Consider the following 18,830-nt stretch of genomic DNA (forward strand, 5'->3'; position numbering starts at 1 on the left):
TTTGAGCAATCCTTTAAGAGTTGGTCGAAGTTTACACCAAATAATATAGTAAGGTGCTACTATAAATTGCACCATATATTTGTGTATTTCTGAACTTTTGCTGCACCTAGTGACTAAAATTCAGACTACTCAGCTGCCGCAATACCTTCTGTATGGATTGGAAGTAACGTTGTAATATATGTGTATGAGAGCCTCAATGCGTGTCCCATAGATTTGCAATAAGAAAGCAGCTGTTGGTTTTTACAGAAAACCCACTAAACTGAAGGTGGGAACGGGAGAAGATGTTGGAGGTAAATATTTGTTTGTATGCACATTGCACAACATATATATAGTGATAAAGGATTAAGGAAAAAAAATCTTACACTATTGTAAGAAGGTAGTGGTCTCGTTTTTAGCCCGCTTGTAATATTTCTTAATGTATTTCTCAGCTTTATTTGGAAAAAGAGACACAATACGAACAAAGAAAAGGAAAAGGGGCAGATATAGAGAAAAAATGGACAGGGATTTTTAATTTTTTAATTTTGTGCTTTTTCTGTATTTAGTGGGGTACCCATTGATTTTTATAGTATACAGTATATTTACATGCATTGACAACATGCAATGTGTTATCTCGAGGGCATAGCATTTTTTCATTTTTTAACCATGAGTACCATATGGAGAGAACTCTCATTGACTTTAAGTGTCTGTCTTAATGTAATAGAAAATGCTTTAAGCAGTTGTGCCCCAGAGAAACCGATCTACATCCATATTCATCATTGTAAAAAAAAATCTGACGACTATAAAAACAACATTCGTGATATAATATCTTTTATAGATTACTGAAAACCCATTAACGATTCAAATGAATTTTTCAATAAATGAATAATTTATACTTGGAGTCATAAAAGCACCAAAGTCGTGACACTTGCAATCAGTATATCACTACGACAGAATAACCATCGCTAAGCAATTATCAGCGCCCAAGAACCAGACGAACATCCAAGACGAGTCACTTGATTTACAGGCGAAAGGAAGAGACAATCAATGAGAGTGTATAACATGCTGTATAAAAGGGCCAGATGCCAATTCTAATATCAGTGTATCAAAAATGGGCCTTTAATGCCAGAGAAAGAGAACGGGACGGCATAAAAGATGAGATTTATCTATATATTTAAGAGTTTCGTTTGAAAATCACATAATGTTAAAAGGGTCCATAACTTATTCAGCACAAAGTTAAAGAGACTGATGACTAATAGAGTCAGAACAGATGAAAGGATGCGAGAGAGCAAAGAGAAGAGTCTGAACCTTGTGTGGAAAAGGCAGCAATTCCCCAAGTGCAATTGTGCATTCATGAGGGAAGTGAACGACGGCACGGAACAACATTAATAAACCTCAAGACATAAGAACCTCACCATTGTCAAACATGCTAAAGTGCATTAGATATTCAACCTCCATTATACTGGTTGTTGTTGTGGCTCTTTGAGTGTCCTTGACTTTTATATATCTTATATCTTTTATAGCTATAGCATATTTGGGGTGCATGTATACTCTCATTGTCAATGCTAAAATGCTTTCTGAAGAGACAACTTGTTGATTGATTCTATGACCAAGGTAGACATGATTTTCATAATGAAATAAGATAATGTTATTTTCCTTTCTTTTGTAATTCATTTTGCATTTATATTTTTTAGGAGGAATTAAAATATCACAGATTTATTTAGCATTCATAACAAATTTGTGAAATTGTTTAAAAGAAAACCCAGCAAGTTAACTTATGATCTTTTTCATTAAAGATACAGAGGGCCTGATTCTTCCTTTTTGCTGATTTTTTTTTAAGCCAAATTCATCAAAATGTGTCACGTAATTCCTGAATTTTGCACAAAGATCAAAATTGTTGTTATATCCAGCTTCAATTGGTCTTGCGACTTTTTAGCAGGAAAAATCATACATTTAACAAAGTGGCAAAAAAATGCACCAAAATCTCTGACATATATAAAATATTATAGGGCGGACTGGAAGAGAGTTGTGCTAAATTTTGCAACTTTTTACAAAAGTGAATGCAGCCCTAATATTACCATGGGTGCCATCATTTATGGGGTTGCTCTGCCCCTAATTCTCCCAGGAGGACTCCTGACTCACTCCTGAAACACCACATTTCGGTGGGGTTTACATATATCTCACATCCTATTGCCTCAGGAGTATTGGGAACAATGGGACTGCTTGAAACTATAAATTATTAGGCAACCAACACATTGACACAATTTTCATAATACATTTTTGCAACAGATATTATAGGGGTTGTCCAGTCTAAGAATAAAGGTCTGCAGTAATTGTTTGTGAGTGTGACTGAAAACTGCTGAATCATTACAATGTGTTATGTGCAGGTGTGGCACCCCAGGAGTTCAGGTACCACAGTGGTATTGTCTTCCTCTCGGGGAGGGTAATGCCATGTGTGGAGACAGGAGGAATCCCTTTGGTAGGTAACCTTACATGCAACACATTCTGACTCCAGGCCAGAAGATGGCGCTCTACACCTGACTTGAGGGGAGCTGCTCTCTCTGGTCGGGAGAAGAAGTCAGTTGCTAGGCAGTTTCTAGGCAGTGACAGTTGACAGTTGGTAGCAGACAGCGAAGGAGCACAGTAGGACTTAGGAGCTAGAGGAGGACTGCTACTGGGCCTCTCTAAGCTGAGCGCAGAAACCGGGCACCGGGAGCCCGAGGTCATGAGGAACCACAGGTCCCATGGCAGAACTGGAGGGCAGGAAACTAAAAGGGACTTGTCCACATAATACCTGAGGTACAGCAGCAATCAGAGCCCGGAGTCACCGTGGACAGAGACCCCAAAGAAATGGCTCAAGTTGCATGCCATGCAGGTACTGTCCCTGGACAGGGGAAAAAGAGGACCTTGTTAGACAATTACAGGCAGCAAGGGACTACAGACCAGTGCATAGTGGAAGGCTCCCAAACTGACCTGTCAAAGGGATTTCCACTTGTCTTCAGGCTGCCTGGACTCCATCTTTACCTGTTGCCGGTACCCTGGACTGAGGCTGTTTAACACCAGTAAGCCTGGTAAAAACTGCAACCCTGTGCCCTCCATTTATTTGCAACATTCACCATCCCTGCCAAACATACCCGGGAGCCCTGGGAACACCGCTTCACCTGTGGGAAGTGACACCTTCTTTGCTGCAGCACCATCGCCCCCAGAGGACCCCTTTAAGCAGCGTCGGTCAGCTCTGACCGAGAACCACAGGTGGCATCACGAACTTTCATTATTTCCACAACCCCTTAAAAGACAGTCCCTTTTACTTGGGCACCCAGGGCCATGGACCGGGTCGCTGCCGCTGTGACCACCCCTTTAATTGTGATCGAGCCCGCTACCGAGTACCCCACTCCCCTGACAGGCGACTCACAGGCAGTCACCATTTCCTTGTATAACTAATGTGGATGGGAGGTCACATGACTGCCAACCCACAGGCAGAATGCAAGGGCATCATGACAGTATGCGTATCATACAATGGCACACTTCTGCCGTCACATTCTTAGCGCACATACAGACATCAGTTATCCTAATTCCAGTGTTATCCATGTTTTTCACAGAATTTGAGCCAACTATAGTCTATGGGGTAGTTCACGTGTATTATTTTTTCCCTCGGACTGAAGTTTGCACAAAAGCATGGAGACTTGTTTGTCCGAGTGTTGGCTCACACTTACCTAGGCAATTCAATGAGTCTATGTCTATTGGTTCATGAAAAAATCAGATTGCGTTTGGATTCCATCCATGTGCAGACTGTTTTTCATGCACTGTTTGATAGCTGAAGCTCAAGAAACTTTTTTTCCCGTCCTATAAAACTTGATGAAAAAACACTGATGAAACTCAGGCTGACATCTGAATGTACAAGTCTGACGCCTGAAAGAGCCCTTAGTGAACTCGGTCATTTACAGAACTTTGGCTGAAGATTTTTAGGAAAAAGATTGTAATTCCGAACATGAATCCGAATGTGCAACGTTGGTGCCGAATTTGAGATTGGCGAACGGTTTCCAAACAAGTTTGCTCATCTCTTATGGTAAAAACTGACAAACGGATTAAACAGTAATGAAAATCTGATCAAATCACTGATGAACAATTGCCTTTGTTTTTGTGTGAGCAGAGAAGAAAACCAGGATTTCTGCACCTGAAGAAAGCAATATATATATGTATATATATATCACAGAGACTGATTCAGAGATGAAACATACTTTAACACAAACTTCAAACTTACCACTTATTGAAAAAGGCAAGAAAACAATCATCCTTTCCGGACACCTCTGAGTTATTAAATATCTTTATTCTTCATTCACGTTCTTTGCGCTTCATAAACCAGCAGAAATATTTAGAGTGTCAGTAGCAATGAACAGGACGGAGGAGGGAATCAATTCACAGCTGTTTCAGGGCTAGAAGAAGACAGCATAACAGCTAATGCACTGCTGCTGTAATGGATGCGCTGCAGCCTCTTATCAATCTTGCAGTTATCTGGCTACATTTCTCTGCACTGTATTCAGTGCCAGAAAAGCTCTAGGAGGCATAGAAATTAGCAGATAATGGAAATACTTAGTTTGAATGTGGAAGAAAGAAACAACTACATACATGAGGCTTTGTGTAGGATGATCAGCTTCTGACAAGTCTTCAACGCAGTTCCGTATTACTATGGTGTTATCAAAAAATCACAGACAGCCAACAATTTTACAGACACTTTGAAAAACCGTAAGGCTATGTGCCAATGGTCCACAACTAGCAGCACTTTGGACTCAGCATATGTTTTCTGCATCCAAAGTGCTGCCTTCTATTGAACTCAGGTAAATCCACATGTGTTCACTGGACCGAGCGGATTTACAGCATCCAATACATTCTATTGATTACATTTCTAGTTGAGGAGACTAACGGGAAGGTCGGAAGTCACACTAGCGTACGGCATCGGATGCGATATGCTAATGACCCTGCTCTGCTGCGAGCGGGAGCCGAGTGTCATGCATCTGTGTGCCGAGCCTCTCTCACAGAGTGGATCAGAGCACAGCTGTGGAGGAGGTGGAGAAATGAATTTCCATCTTCTCCATCTCCTCCATTGCTGGGATCAGCATATATCGCACATCACTAGGATGATATCTGAGTGACGTGCCTTGTCTCACTTGCACCCATAGGCTTATATGGGTGCGAGTGAGTCGAGACTCGGCCCAGTGTTGGTGACAAATGCAGCATGCTGCGATTTATCGCGCACACTGAAAACAGACAAGAAAAAATACGGCAATGTGAGCTGTCCTATAGATGAATACTGGTCCAAGCGCTATGCGATTTTTTATCACACAGCACTCATCCATATTCAACTGTAGTGTGACTCCAGTCGAAGAGAAATTGACATGCTGCAGTGTTGAAAGAAGCGCCACATGTCAGTCTCCACGAGTGATCCACAGGCACACATGTCCGCATAGTGGACATGTGGTTTCTAGAAATCCCATCCACTATGCTGTAACATCTGGCCACTGTGGGGTTGATGCTGCATAAATAAGCAGCATCAAACCCGCAGAAATTCCTGAGCGATTGAAAGGACCCTTAGAAACCATTAATATTACAGATAAGCAAATTTATACAAGTGGAAATTAGTTTAAAAAAAAAGCATTTTTCAAAATGTGGATTTTTGTAAATGGGTTCTGCAAAGATTAAGTAAAAAAAAAAGGTAGCCAATATTTTGTTAAACCCTTGATGGATGACAAAAAAATGTAAAAGCAAAAAAAAATACTTGTCTCACTGCTCACAGATCCAGCCCCTCTGCTGCTCACTGCCCACCATCTAGTGCTCTCTTGTCACAAGCCACATTGGCTTGCTCACTCTACGTCAGGGTTTCCAGTTACGACTAGGATCTGAGCATTGCACATCAAGGCATCATGAACATGAGTGACCTCTGTGCCTGGTTGTGGCTGAGATCCTGGCCAAGAGTGAACAGACCACTGAAAATAAGAGTACAAGATGGCAGGCAGCATTATTCATTCCCCATTTTGTGGTCGTCAGGGCTATTTCTTTCTGTCATTGTAGCACGGGCCTATTCCCTCTATACCACGATTTCTAGTCACAGGCAGGTCTCAGAGGTCACTGCATGTCATACGTCCATGACATGACATGCAATACACAGTGACCAAGATCAGGTCATGGCCAGAGAACGGGCTCACAACAGAGAAAAGGAGAGTCAACTCTGAGTTGGCAATGGCCAGTAAAGAGACCAGATGGGTGAGTGGTGAGGCGAGTATAAAGTTTTGGGAATTTTTTTCATTTGTTTATACTCTTGCTCACATGCTATATTTTTGCTGAATTTTTCTTTGCATTTTTCAAGGATACAAAAAATTGCCCTTTATGGTACTAGAAAAGTGAATGAAATATCTGAAATCTGAAGCACATGCTACTTAGTTTTTTCTTTTTGTAAAGTTTTGAACCCATTCAAATGAACAGGAAAAAAATAAAATACAAGTAAAAGTGCATCAAAAATGCATGTAAGAACACGTGTGTTTAAAGCCACCAACACTCTGGTTTTTGATGCAGGAAAATCTGCTGCAAATAATCAACATGTGCTACATTCTGTGAGGGGTTGTCACGCTTGGTAGAAGCCTTCAGGTAGACTCAGGAGCACATGCACCTAAAACACCAGTCGGTTTATTATATGCAGCATAAGCCACAGTGTTGATAACAAAACACAACCCTCCGGGCATGACAGAAAAATAAAACAAAAATGATAGCATACAGTTCAGTTCTCCTTTGTGCTGGGTCCTCCCACACACTGTTAGGGAAAACCACTCTCAATCCTCAACTTCTGTTGGAAGTACAGTTTCTCCCCACAGCACCACCAACAGACTGAATCGCAGGTCCAGGTATATTATCACATGTGCTAGTCACGTGATCATGACATCACTGCAGATCCTCAAACACCTGTAGGTCCTGCAGGGAAAAGGGTATGGTGAGCACCCTCCCTCCCGCACTGCGGGTGCTCACATGAAACCGGCCCATTTGACTCTGTACAAGGCCTCTCAGAACCTAGTGTGCTGGAAACACAAAATGCTCCGGTTTCACATCACTGACCTCTGCTTGCGCAGTGACACATGCCTCCCTTCCTCTACAAAGCCAGTGACTCTGTCACAATTCCCACGAGTGCTTGTAAAAAAAATTTCCATTGCATATTTTCATTGTATAAAAAAATGCAGCATTTACTGATCCAGTAAAGTACATTGAAATTCCATGCCGCAACACATCGAATTATCCACCACATTCAGAACCTTCGGAACATTCAGACGGAACTTGTAAACCTTTCTTGGCAAGAAAGCTATGGCCCCGTGCTAACTCACCCCCAAAGGAGCTGCTGCAACCTTCCAACCTACCATCTTCTTCCCCATTATCCTGTAGACTGTAAGCCTGCATGGCAGGGCTCTCTCCCCTCTGTACCAGTCTGTCATTGATAGTTTGTTCATTGTCTTTTATATTTGTATCTTGTATGTAACACCTTCTCATGTACAGCACCATGGATCCAATGGTGTACTAAAAAAAATAATTTCTTTAAATCTTGTGCCCACTGTGCTTTTTTTTACCTCTGCAGTTAACCCTGAGTGTTCTGTGCATGAGCACAGAAAATAATGAGGCACGTTGTGAAGTCATAACGCCATTTATATCCTGAGAGTTTGCTCTAAACCCTTTCTGCGCGCCATGACACCCTGAAGTCCGGCACAGTACAAGAGGACCAAACATTCTAACTCTAGCGGCTTTTGTTCAGGAGATGCAATGGGGTAAAGACAGGTGATGGTGTGGAGCTGATAGGCTGGAGAGATAAGCGGAGGGTGAACAAAACTATTTTTTCTATGTTAAATTTGTTACACTTTGGGTTCTAGAGATAGCCAGGAGAATAATAAAGGACATTAAATTCTCAGAGAATTACTATAATGCAAAATTAATCCCAGGAATAAAATATCCAAACAGGCTTGATCCTCTAATTTCTAATCTTAACCTAAATTCCATACTAACATAAAATATAATGTGTCACAAAAAATTGTCAGAATCACAAGGATATGTTTAAAGTTTCCTGAGTTATTTTCATATAAAATAAAACAAGTTAGACTGGAGAAATGGGGCTTAACCATAACGGTCAAAATTGGCACCATCACTATGGTTAATAAATGTCAAGATTTGTGTATGCACACATGTAGAATCTATTATTATGGAGAGTTTGCTGCATATTACTTTTTTTTCATTTATTTTCACTTAAGGCAATATAAAAAATGTTACATCCATAGGAAAAAATATCCATGCATGGTTAATTACTGTATACATTTCTTCTAACCACACCAAAAGCATCAATATGAAGAAAGGAAGATTCATATATTGTTAATTTGATTTTTGAGCAATATTCTGTTTAGTTTCTTTGTTTCTGCATATCTTAATACAGGATTTTTATTAGTTCAGCATTTAGGTTTGGCATAGTACTGCGAAATTATGTGGAATCTCGGAGAGAAAAAGAGCATGAGGCAGAGTAGAGAAAGCTTATATGAGATTTTGAGATTTCATAGTACTATGATTAATCTTAGAAATACATTTTCAGATGTCTTCCCATTGGTTCTCCATCCCTGCCGGTAAGTATTATACCCTTAAGTGCTAATGCAGACATCTGTTTTCTTTGCATATGAGAAAGAAATTGACCATTTTTCTTCACTGTGGTGGATCCAATTTTTATCCATTTTTGATCCAAGTGAAGTCTTTGCCTGACAAATACCAAATTCCGAGCATTTCCTACTTACAGTATAAGATAGGAAAAAAACAGACAGCAGTTGAATGACACATGGCATCAGAGCACTTTAGTCTTTGTCATCTACCAATTCACATGAATAGACAAGTTTGAACCATTAAGCAGATCTAAAAACTGACATACCTAACAAAAAAAGAGTAGGACAAAAAATCTACAGGGTGTATATACCCATAAAATACAAAAATATAATAAATTAGAAGCTGCTAAGCACACATGCAGAGGGACACTAACAGAGGCAGGTGGTGATTATAGATACATAGATTTTACATACCTAAATAAAATGGGAATGGTTGGTGATTAGTGATGAGCGAGTATACTCGTTGCTCAGGTTTTCCAGAGCACGCTCGGGTGACCTCCGAGTATTTATGACTGCTCGGACATTTAGTTTTCATCGCGGCATCTGAATGATTTACAGCTACTACCCAGGCTGAGTACATGTGGGGGTTGCCTGGTTGCTAGGGAATCCCCACATGTAATCAAGCAGGCTAGTAGCTGTAAATCTTTCAACTGCCACGGTGAAAACTAAATCTCCAAGCAGTCATAAATACTCGGAGGTCACACAAGCGTGCTCGGGAAAACCCAAGCAACGAGTACACTCGCTCATCACTAGTTGTGATATCAACTTCCTGTTTGTGGCACATTAGTATATGGGAGGGGGAAAACTTTTCAAGATGGATGGTGACCATGGCGGCCATTTTGAAGTTGGCCATTTTGGATCTAACTCTATTCTTTTCAACGGGAAGAGGGTCATGTGACACATCAAACTTATTGAGAATTTCACAAGAAAAACAATGATGTGCTTGGTTTTAATGTAACTTTATTCTTTCATGAGTTATTTACAAGTTTATGACCACTTATAAAATGTGTTAAACATGCTGCCCAATGTGTTGGATTGTCAATGCAACCCTCTTCTCCCACTCTTGACACACTAATAGCAACACCACAGAAGAAATGCTAGCACAGGCTTCCAGTATCCGTTGTTTCAGATGCTGCACATCTCGTATCTTCACAGCATAGACAATTGCCTTCAGATGACCCCAAAGACAAAAGTCTAAGGGGATAAGATTGGTAGACCTTGGTGGCCATTCAACTGGCCCACGATGACCAATCCACTTTCCAAGAAACTGTTCATCAAGGAATGCTCGGTCCTGACACCCATAATGTGGTGGTGCACCATCTTGCTGAAAAAACTCAGGGAGCGTGCCATCTTCAGTGCATAAAGGCAACACATCATCATGTAGCAATTTCAAATATCCAGTGGCATTGAGGTTTCCATTAGACTCCGGTGCGATGGATTTTGTGTTTCTTTGTTCAAAGTAGCCTTATCTAAGTACCCTATGTTATATACATGTACTACTACTATTTAATTATTTTCTTACAACGGGGTACAGTATATGTCCATTTTGTTTTTTCTTGTTTTTGTCAGCAAAATGGCCACAGTGTGAACTAGTATGGAGAGGTGGTAAAGGTCCTTTGTCATTGTTTACTGCAAACTGTGTAGTGAAGTAAATGAGTACCCACACAAACAGATTACCCAGGCGTACCATTCTACACATATCAGGATTCGTTGACTTGATGCACAGATTTTCTTTTGCATCAATATTTCCTTTTTTGCTTTTATTTTCTATTGTTAAGCTAAGTGACCAGTATGAGAAATAGATTTCTGATATTCTAAATGCAGATAGTAATATGGAACATTTTGAAAATCTACTATATACAGTTAGGTCCATATATATTTGGACAGAGACAACATTTTTCTAATTTTGGTTATAGACATTACCACAATGAATTTTAAACAAAACAATTCAGATGCAGTTGAAGTTCAGACTTTCAGCTTTCATTTGAGGGTATCCACCTTAAAATTGGATGAAGGGTTTAGGAGTTTCAGCTCCTTAACCCCTTCCCGACCTTTGACGCCACGTAGGCGTCATGAAAGTCGGTGCCAATCCGACCTGTGACGCCTATGTGGCGTCATGGAATGATCGCGTCCCTGCAGATCGGGTGAAAGGGTTAACTCCTATTTCACCCGATCTGCAGGGAGAGGGGAAGTTGTACTTCAGCCCAGGGGGGGTGGCTTTGCCCCCACGTGGCTACGATCGCTCTGATTGGCTGTTGAAAGTGCAACAGCCAATCAGAGCAATTTGCAATATTTCACCTATGAAAATGGTGAAATATTGCAATCCAGCCATGGCCGATGCTGCAATAGCATCTGCCATGGCTGGAAATCATGTTCTGCCCCCCTCCGCCCCCGATCTCCTCCCCAGTCCTCCGTTCTGTCCGGTACCCCCCTCCGTCCCCCTGTCCGCTCCCCCGTGCTCCTGTCAGCTCCCCCCGTCCTCCGATCCCCCCCTGTGCTCTGATCCACAGGGCACATCTCTGCATACTAACGGACACCAGAAGGTCTGGTCTCTTCCTATGTTCTACCTCAGATGCTGTGTGCACCAGTGCCCAGAAACACGCTGATAGCGTGCACCCACTATCTATATATCAGTACGTAACTGATGAAGGTCCTGTATGTTTGGACCGAAACGTTTTGTGGAGTACTACATTAAAATATCTCACTTGAGCATTTATAAGTTGAGTGCAAGGTTTTTTCATTTTGTATACTGTATGGTGTGGGAGCCTACCATTGCACCCTCTCTAGGTAGTGCACACGTACTTTTTTTGCATTAAGGCCAAAATAGGCTGGGTCATGAAGGGGTTAAAATGTGCCACCCTGTTTTTAAAGGGACCAAAAGTAATTGGACAGATTCAATAATTTTAAATAAAATGTTCATTTCTAGTACTTGGTTGAAAACCCTTTGTTGGCAATGACTGCCTGAAGTCTTGAACTCATGGACATCACCAGACGCTGTGTTTCCTCCTTTTTGATGCTCTGCCAGGCCTTCACTGCGGTGGTTTTCAGTTGCTGTTTGTTAGTGGGCCTTACTGTCTGAAGTTTAGTCTTTAACAAGTGAAATGCATGCTCAATTGGGTTGAGATCAGGTGACTGACTTGGCCATTCAAGAATATTCCACTTCTTTGCTTTAATAAACTCCTGGGTTGCTTTGGCTTTATGTTTTGGGTCATTGTCCTTCTGTAGTATGAAATGACGACCAATCAGTTTGGCTGCATTTGGCTGGATCTGAGCACACAGTATGTCTCTGAATACCTCAGAATTCATTCAGCTGCTTCTGTCCTGTGTCACATCATCAATAAACACTAGTGACCCAGTGCCACTGGCAGCCATGCATGCCCAAGCCATCACACTGCCTCCGCCGTGTTTTACAGATGATGCGGTATGCTTTGGATCATGAGCCGTACCACACCTTCGCCATACTTTTCTCTTTCCATCATTCTGGTAGAGGTTGATCTTGGTTTCATCTGTCCAAAGAATGTTCTTCCAGAACTGTGCTGGCTTTTTTAGATGTTTTTTAGCAAAGTCCAGTCTAGCCTTTATATTCTTGATGCTTATGAGTGGCTTGCACCGTGCAGTGAACCCTCTATATTTACTTTCATGCAGTCTTCTCTTTATGGTATATTTGGATATTGATACGCCTACCTCCTGGAGAGTGTTGGTCACTTGGTTGGCAGTTGTGAAGGGGTTTCTCTTCACCATGGAGATTATTCTGCGATCATCCACCACTGTTGTCTTCAGTGGGCGCCCAGATTTTTTTGCATTGATGAGTTCACCAGTGCTTTCTTTCTTTCTCATGATGGTCCAAACTGTAGATTTTGCCACTCCTAATATTGTAGCAATTTCTCGGATGGGTTTTTTCCTGTTTTTGCAGCTTAAGGATGGCTTGTTTCACCTGCATGGAGAGCTCCTTTGACCACATGTTTACTTCACAGCAAAACCTTCCAAATGCAAGCACCACACTTCAAATCAACTCCAGGCCTTTTATCTGCTTAATTGAGAATGACATAGCGAAGGGATTGCCCACCCCTGTCCATGAAATAGCCTTGGAGTCAATTGTCCAATTACTTTTGGTCCCTTTAAAAACAGGGTGGCACATGTTAAGGAGCTGAAACTCCTAAACCCTTCATCCAATTTTAAGGTGGATACCCTCAAATGAAAGCTGAAAGTCTGAACTTCAACTGCATCTGAATTGTTATGTTTAAAATTCATTGTGGTAATGTCTATAACCAAAATTAGAAAAATGTTGTCTCTGTCCAAATATATATGGACCTAACTGTAATTGTCTAAGGGTCACTTCCGTCTTTCTGTCTGTCTGTCCTTCTGTCTGTCATGGATATTCATTGGTCACAGCCTCTGTCTGTCATGGAATCCAAGTCGCTGATTGGTCGTGGCAAAACGCCCACGACCAATCAGCGACTCGCACAGTCCGGAAGAAGATGGCCGCTCCTTACTCCCCGCACTCACTGCCCGGCGCCCGCATACACTGTCCGGTCACCGCTCACACAGGGTTAATGCCGGTGGTAACGGAGCGTGTTATGCCGCGGGTAACGCACTCCGTAACCACCGCTATTAACCCTGTGTGTTCCCAATTTTTTACTATAGAGGCTGCCTATGCGGCATCAATAGTAAAAAAAGTAATGTTAAAAATAATAAAAAACAAAAAAAATGCTATACTCATCCTTCGTAGTTTGCCGAGCCGCTGGCACCAGCCGCAATCTTCCATTCCCAGCGATGTATTGCGAAATTACCCAGAAGACTTAGCGAGCTGCGGTGGATCCCAAACGTCGGTAACTGCTTCCTGGATCCAGGCGCCAATGGAAGGTGAGTATATAACTATTTTTTATTTTAATTCTTTTTTTTTTTTAACAGTGATATCATTCCCACATTGCTATATACGTGGGCTGCGCAATATGCAACGTGGCCTGCGCAAAATACTACATGGGCTGCGCAATATACTATGTGGGCTGCGCAGTATAATAAGTGGGCTGCGCAATATACAACGTAGGCTGGGCAATATACTACATGGGCTGCGCAATATACTACGTGGGCTGCGCAATATACTATGTGGCTGGGCAATATTCAACATGGGCTGGGCAATATACAACATGGGCTGGGCAATATACAACGGGCTGCGCAATATACAATGTGGCCTGCGCAATATACTACGTGGGCTGCGCAATATACTACGTGGCCTGTGCAATATACTACGTGGCCTGCACAATATACTATGTGAGCTGCGCAATATACTACGTGGGCTGCACAATATACAACGTGGGCTGCGCAATATACAACGTGGGCTGGGCAATATACTACGTGGGCTGCGCAATGTACTACGTGGGCTGCGTAATGTACTACGTGGGCTGGGCAATATACTACGTGGGCTGCGCAGTATAATACGTGGGCTGCGCAATATACTATATGGGCTGCGCAATATACAACGTGGGCTGCACAATATACAACGTAGGCTGGGCAATATACTGCGTGGGCTGTGCAATATACTACGTGCACTGCGCAATATACTACAGGGGCTGCGCAATGTACTACGTGGGCTGCGCAATGTACTATGTGGGCTGCGCAATGTACTGTGTGGGCTGCGCAATGTACTGCATGGGCTGCGCAATGTACTGCATGGGCTGCACAATGTACTGCATGGGCTGCGCAACGTACTGCGTGGGCTGTGCTATACACTACGCATACATAGTCTAGAATACCTGATGCGTTAGAATCGGACCACCATCTAGTACATAATAAACAGTTAAAGGAGCTGGTCACTGCTTTACTTGTCCTTTTCATGTGATTTACCTCCAAAGATAAGCACTTCACTAAATGCTTTGCCAAGTCCTGCTGTATCCTGAGCTGTTCTTTAAACACATGATCTTTGCATCATTCCCAAGAAGACTCATGGCTATACTAGCTCAAAAGGGTGCTTCTACTCAATTCTGAGCAAAGGGTCTGAATACTTATGACCATGTGATATTTCAGTTTTTCTATTTTATTACATTTGCAAAATATTCTACATTTTTGTTTTTTTTTCAGCCAAGATGGGATGTAGAGTGTACAAAAATGAACTTTTTTGGCTGCAATGAAACGAAGAGTGAAAAATTTAAAGGGGTCTAAATACTTTCCATTTTCATGGTAGCCTTAAAGGGAACCTGTCACTTGAATTTGGCGGGACCAGTTTTGGGTCATATGGGCGGGGTTTTCGGGTGTTTGATTCACCCTTTCCTTACCCTCTGGCTGCATGCTGGCCGCAATATTGGTTTGAAGTTCATGCTCTGTCCTCCGGAGTACACGCCAGCGCAAGGCAATATTCAGGTGAACCAAATTCAGGTGACAGGTTCCCTTTACGCAATTGGTCATTTACTGTTTACACATTCCCTTTAATTGTTTACTACTGACTTATAGAAACACATGGATTTTCACATTAAAGATGAACTCAACAACATTGTCAAATGGCTATTGACAGTCAGGATATACAGTACTCTCTAAACATCATCTGTACAATATGTTTTTTTACCTATATTCCCACGTCTCCAGGATCAGCTATCCTGCCCTGTCAAACGCAGATCTTTTTTTCTGCAGTTTTCTATTCTCGCACTGAACCCTTCCCTTCCAGACAGATTTGAAAACAAAAAATTAATGTTGAAGTAGGGGAAAGGCAGGACCAGGCAAAGAACCTAAGCAAACTGGCGCACATGCACCCACTGCAGAGAATCTGATGTCACAGGTGACAGGGCACTAAAGGTACCGTCACACTCTGCGACCCTGCAGCGATATAGACAACGAGCCGATCGCTGGAGCGTCGCTGTTTAGGTCGCTGTAGAGACGTCAAACACAGCAACTCCAGAACGATGCAGGAGCGATCCTGTGAAGTAACGGCGACTCACTTATTGTTCTCGCTGGTTGTTAGCTCCATGTAAAACATTGCTGACATCGTTGCTTTTGGTGTCAAACATGACGATACACGCCGACCTGACAACAAAATAAAGTTCTGGACTTCTAGCTCCGACCAGCGATGGCACAGCGGGATCCAGATCGCTGCTGCATGTCAAACACAACGAGATCGCTATCCAGGACACTGAAACGTCACGGATCGTTGTCGTTCTCATTGCAAAGTTGCTGAGTGTGAAGGTACCTTAAGTTAAAGAGGTCAGACCTGACAAAATGGGGGGTGGGGGTCAGGGATGAGGGATGTTGTTCAAGTCATTGGAATATTTTGCAGCTTGAAGGTATATAGAATGGATCATAAAGCCAGATGACGTTTTTTAAATAATTACATAAATAAATTCCATTAAATCATGTGTTATAGAACACTGAATATATATAGGTGGAATAAAACTTTACTAGCATGTTGCCAAATTCAGCATTTACCAAATGTGGAATTTTTTTTTATTCGATTTTGTGCAAATTCAGCAAAATGGTGGCCACTGTCAACCATTTCGCTGAACAATAAAGAGCCATCAAAAGATAAAATATGGAAAAATTATACTGCCCTTAGTGTTGACCTCTCAGGCACCTCCACTCCTCAACATCACTCATACGATCCACGACACATCTTCTTACCACCAGCACTGTATCTCCTGACCTCTTCATGCTAGGCCGTGACTTTCGGCTCTGAAGGAACTTGCAGTAGTGATCAGAAGAGGAAACTAGAACCAAACAGGTGACAATAAGGAGCAAAGGGGATGGAGAGGTTAGTGGTGAGATGAGTATAAAGGTACCGTCACACTAAGCGACGCTGCAGCGATAGCGACAGCAATGCCGATCGCTGCAGCGTCGCTGTGTGGTCGCTGGAGAGCTGTCACACAGACCGCTCTCCAGCGACCAGCGATGCCGAGGTCCCCGGGTAACCAGGGTAAACATCGGGTTGCTAAGCGCAGGGCCGCGCTTAGTAACCCGATGTTTACCCTGGTTACCAGCGTAAAAGTTAAAAAAACAAACAGTACATGCTCACCTGCGCGTCCCCCAGCCTCTGCATCCTGACGCTGACTGAGCTCCGGCCCTAACAGCACAGCAGTGACGTCACCGCTGTTGCTTTCACTTTCAGTTTAGGGCCGGCGCTTTAGTGTCAGGAAGCAGAGGCTGGGGGACGCGCAGGTGAGTATGTACTGTTTGTTTTTTTAACTTTTACGCTGGTAACCAGGGTAAACATCGGGTTACTAAGCGCGGCCCTGCGCTTAGTAACCCGATGTTTACCCTGGTTACCAGTGTAAAATATCGCTGGTATCGTCGCTTTTGCTGTCAAACACGGCGATACACGGCGACCTAGCGACCAAATAATGTGCAGACCTTCTAGCAGCGACCAGCAATTTCACAGCGGGATCCAGATCGCTGCTGCGTGTCAAATACAGCGATATCGCCATCCAGGTCGCTGCAACGTCACGGATTGCTGGCGATATCGCCTAGTGTGACGGTACCTTAAGGATTTTTCTATTCATTGCATATTTATTTATTATACGCTCGGGTCTGGAGATATCCCATAGCAAGATAAAAAACATTCAATTTGTGGAGAATAGCTTCTTTTCGGATCGAAATTCCCCAAACAACCATGTGATTAGGCAAATTTTCATTTTGCCTGATCCTCTCATCTCAAATCAACACAATCCACCCGACCGACAGGACCTCCTCAAACTGTTTATATGGTCATGATGCTCTGTGATAGACAATGCCATCTCCACCTTTACCTAGGTAATCTATTGTTCTCTGTCTGAAAAATCAATGTCTGCATTCATTTGCAAATGAGCCTTAAGTACTCTAGGAGTGTCAAATCTCTTCCCAAGTCTCTCAGTCCAGCCCTACTTTCCACTGCCTGGTTGATAGTTCACTGGTTTGACTACACAAGAAGTGAGTGGTCAGTTGACCAGAGAAAGGTGAGGCTCAGTGGGGAAAAGAACTAAGGAAGCAAAGACTTGGGAAGTGCTTTGACATACACAGAGCACTTCGGCCTCATTTGCTTATGAATTAAACAGAAAAGTTTTAGACAGCAAGTTGCATTAATAAAAATATGGATGACATTCAATTTCAGAGAGCAACATGGTGACACAAACAGTTTGGATAGAGGTGAGTTATGCTGTCAGATTCCATTTAAATAGGTAATGGATGCTCATTTTTTTTTACATTGGAATTAGGCCCACTCCCTTGCACTGTCGTCCACTATTGTCTGTGTCTGCCCCCGTTATAACCCTTTATAATAGTATCCCATACCCAGGAGTGTTTGCAGTATTGAATGTATCAGCATGATTACATCCGTTTCATAAAAGTGAATGTAATATACTGCCTTGAGACGCTTGAGATGGGAAAACAATGGATCCAATCACGTTTAGACTGCAGATTCAACTTTCCGAATCTCTCAAGGGGGATTTTCTATAGTGTGGAAAGATATAAGCTGAAGCAATACTTTGGAATAAAAGCTATCAATCTAAATGTCACAGATGTAAAATTTATGTTGGCCTCCCTTCACTTTCAGCAGACTGCGAATGTAAATTTTATGTTTACCGTAACCCTGCAGCTCCTTCAGGCCACATACTTAATCACGAAAGGTAACCATGATTAACAACCTTGGCAAGTCAAAAGGAACTGAGCTCACACAAAAACCAGTGTGGCTGATCTATGGTATAACACTGGAGATTTATACACTGCTCGGAGCAATGGGGTATTCCTATAAGAGAAAAACCAACTACAGTATAATAAAATACCATTAGTCTATGTTATGTCATAGGAAAAAAATGTCCATATTATGTTGTAATGGTTTACCTTCATTAACATGTGAGCAGAAAGCATAAACTGTACAGCCCTTTTCATATATTCACTCCTCAACATGGAAATTACAACACCAAGAAGGAAAAGTCATGTCATTCTGAAAATAACACAGTGGATAGACATGTTAACAATAGCGATGAGCGAATATACTCGTTACTTGAGATTTCTCGAGCACGCTCAGGTGACCTCTGAGTATTTTTTAGTGCTCGGAGATTTAGTTTTCATCGCCTCAGCTGGATGATTTACATCTGTTAGCCAGCCTGATTACATGTGGGGATTCCCTAGCAACCAGGCAACCCCCACATGTACTTATGCTGGCTAACAGATGTAAATCATTCAGCTGCGGCAGAATAAACTAAATCTCCGAGCACTAAAAAATACTCG

The 18,830-nt window shown here is 42.3% G+C and overlaps 1 long non-coding RNA gene across 1 annotated transcript in view; it reads right to left on the reverse strand.

Moving 5' to 3' along the window:
- The window catches only part of LOC143817942 (uncharacterized), a 119,308-nt gene that overhangs the window by 983 nt on the left and 99,495 nt on the right, over positions 1-18,830 (reverse strand). The window lies entirely within an intron of this gene.

This window comes from Ranitomeya variabilis, chromosome 3 (assembly GCF_051348905.1).
Source record: "Ranitomeya variabilis isolate aRanVar5 chromosome 3, aRanVar5.hap1, whole genome shotgun sequence".
Lineage (NCBI taxonomy): Eukaryota > Metazoa > Chordata > Amphibia > Anura > Dendrobatidae > Ranitomeya > Ranitomeya variabilis.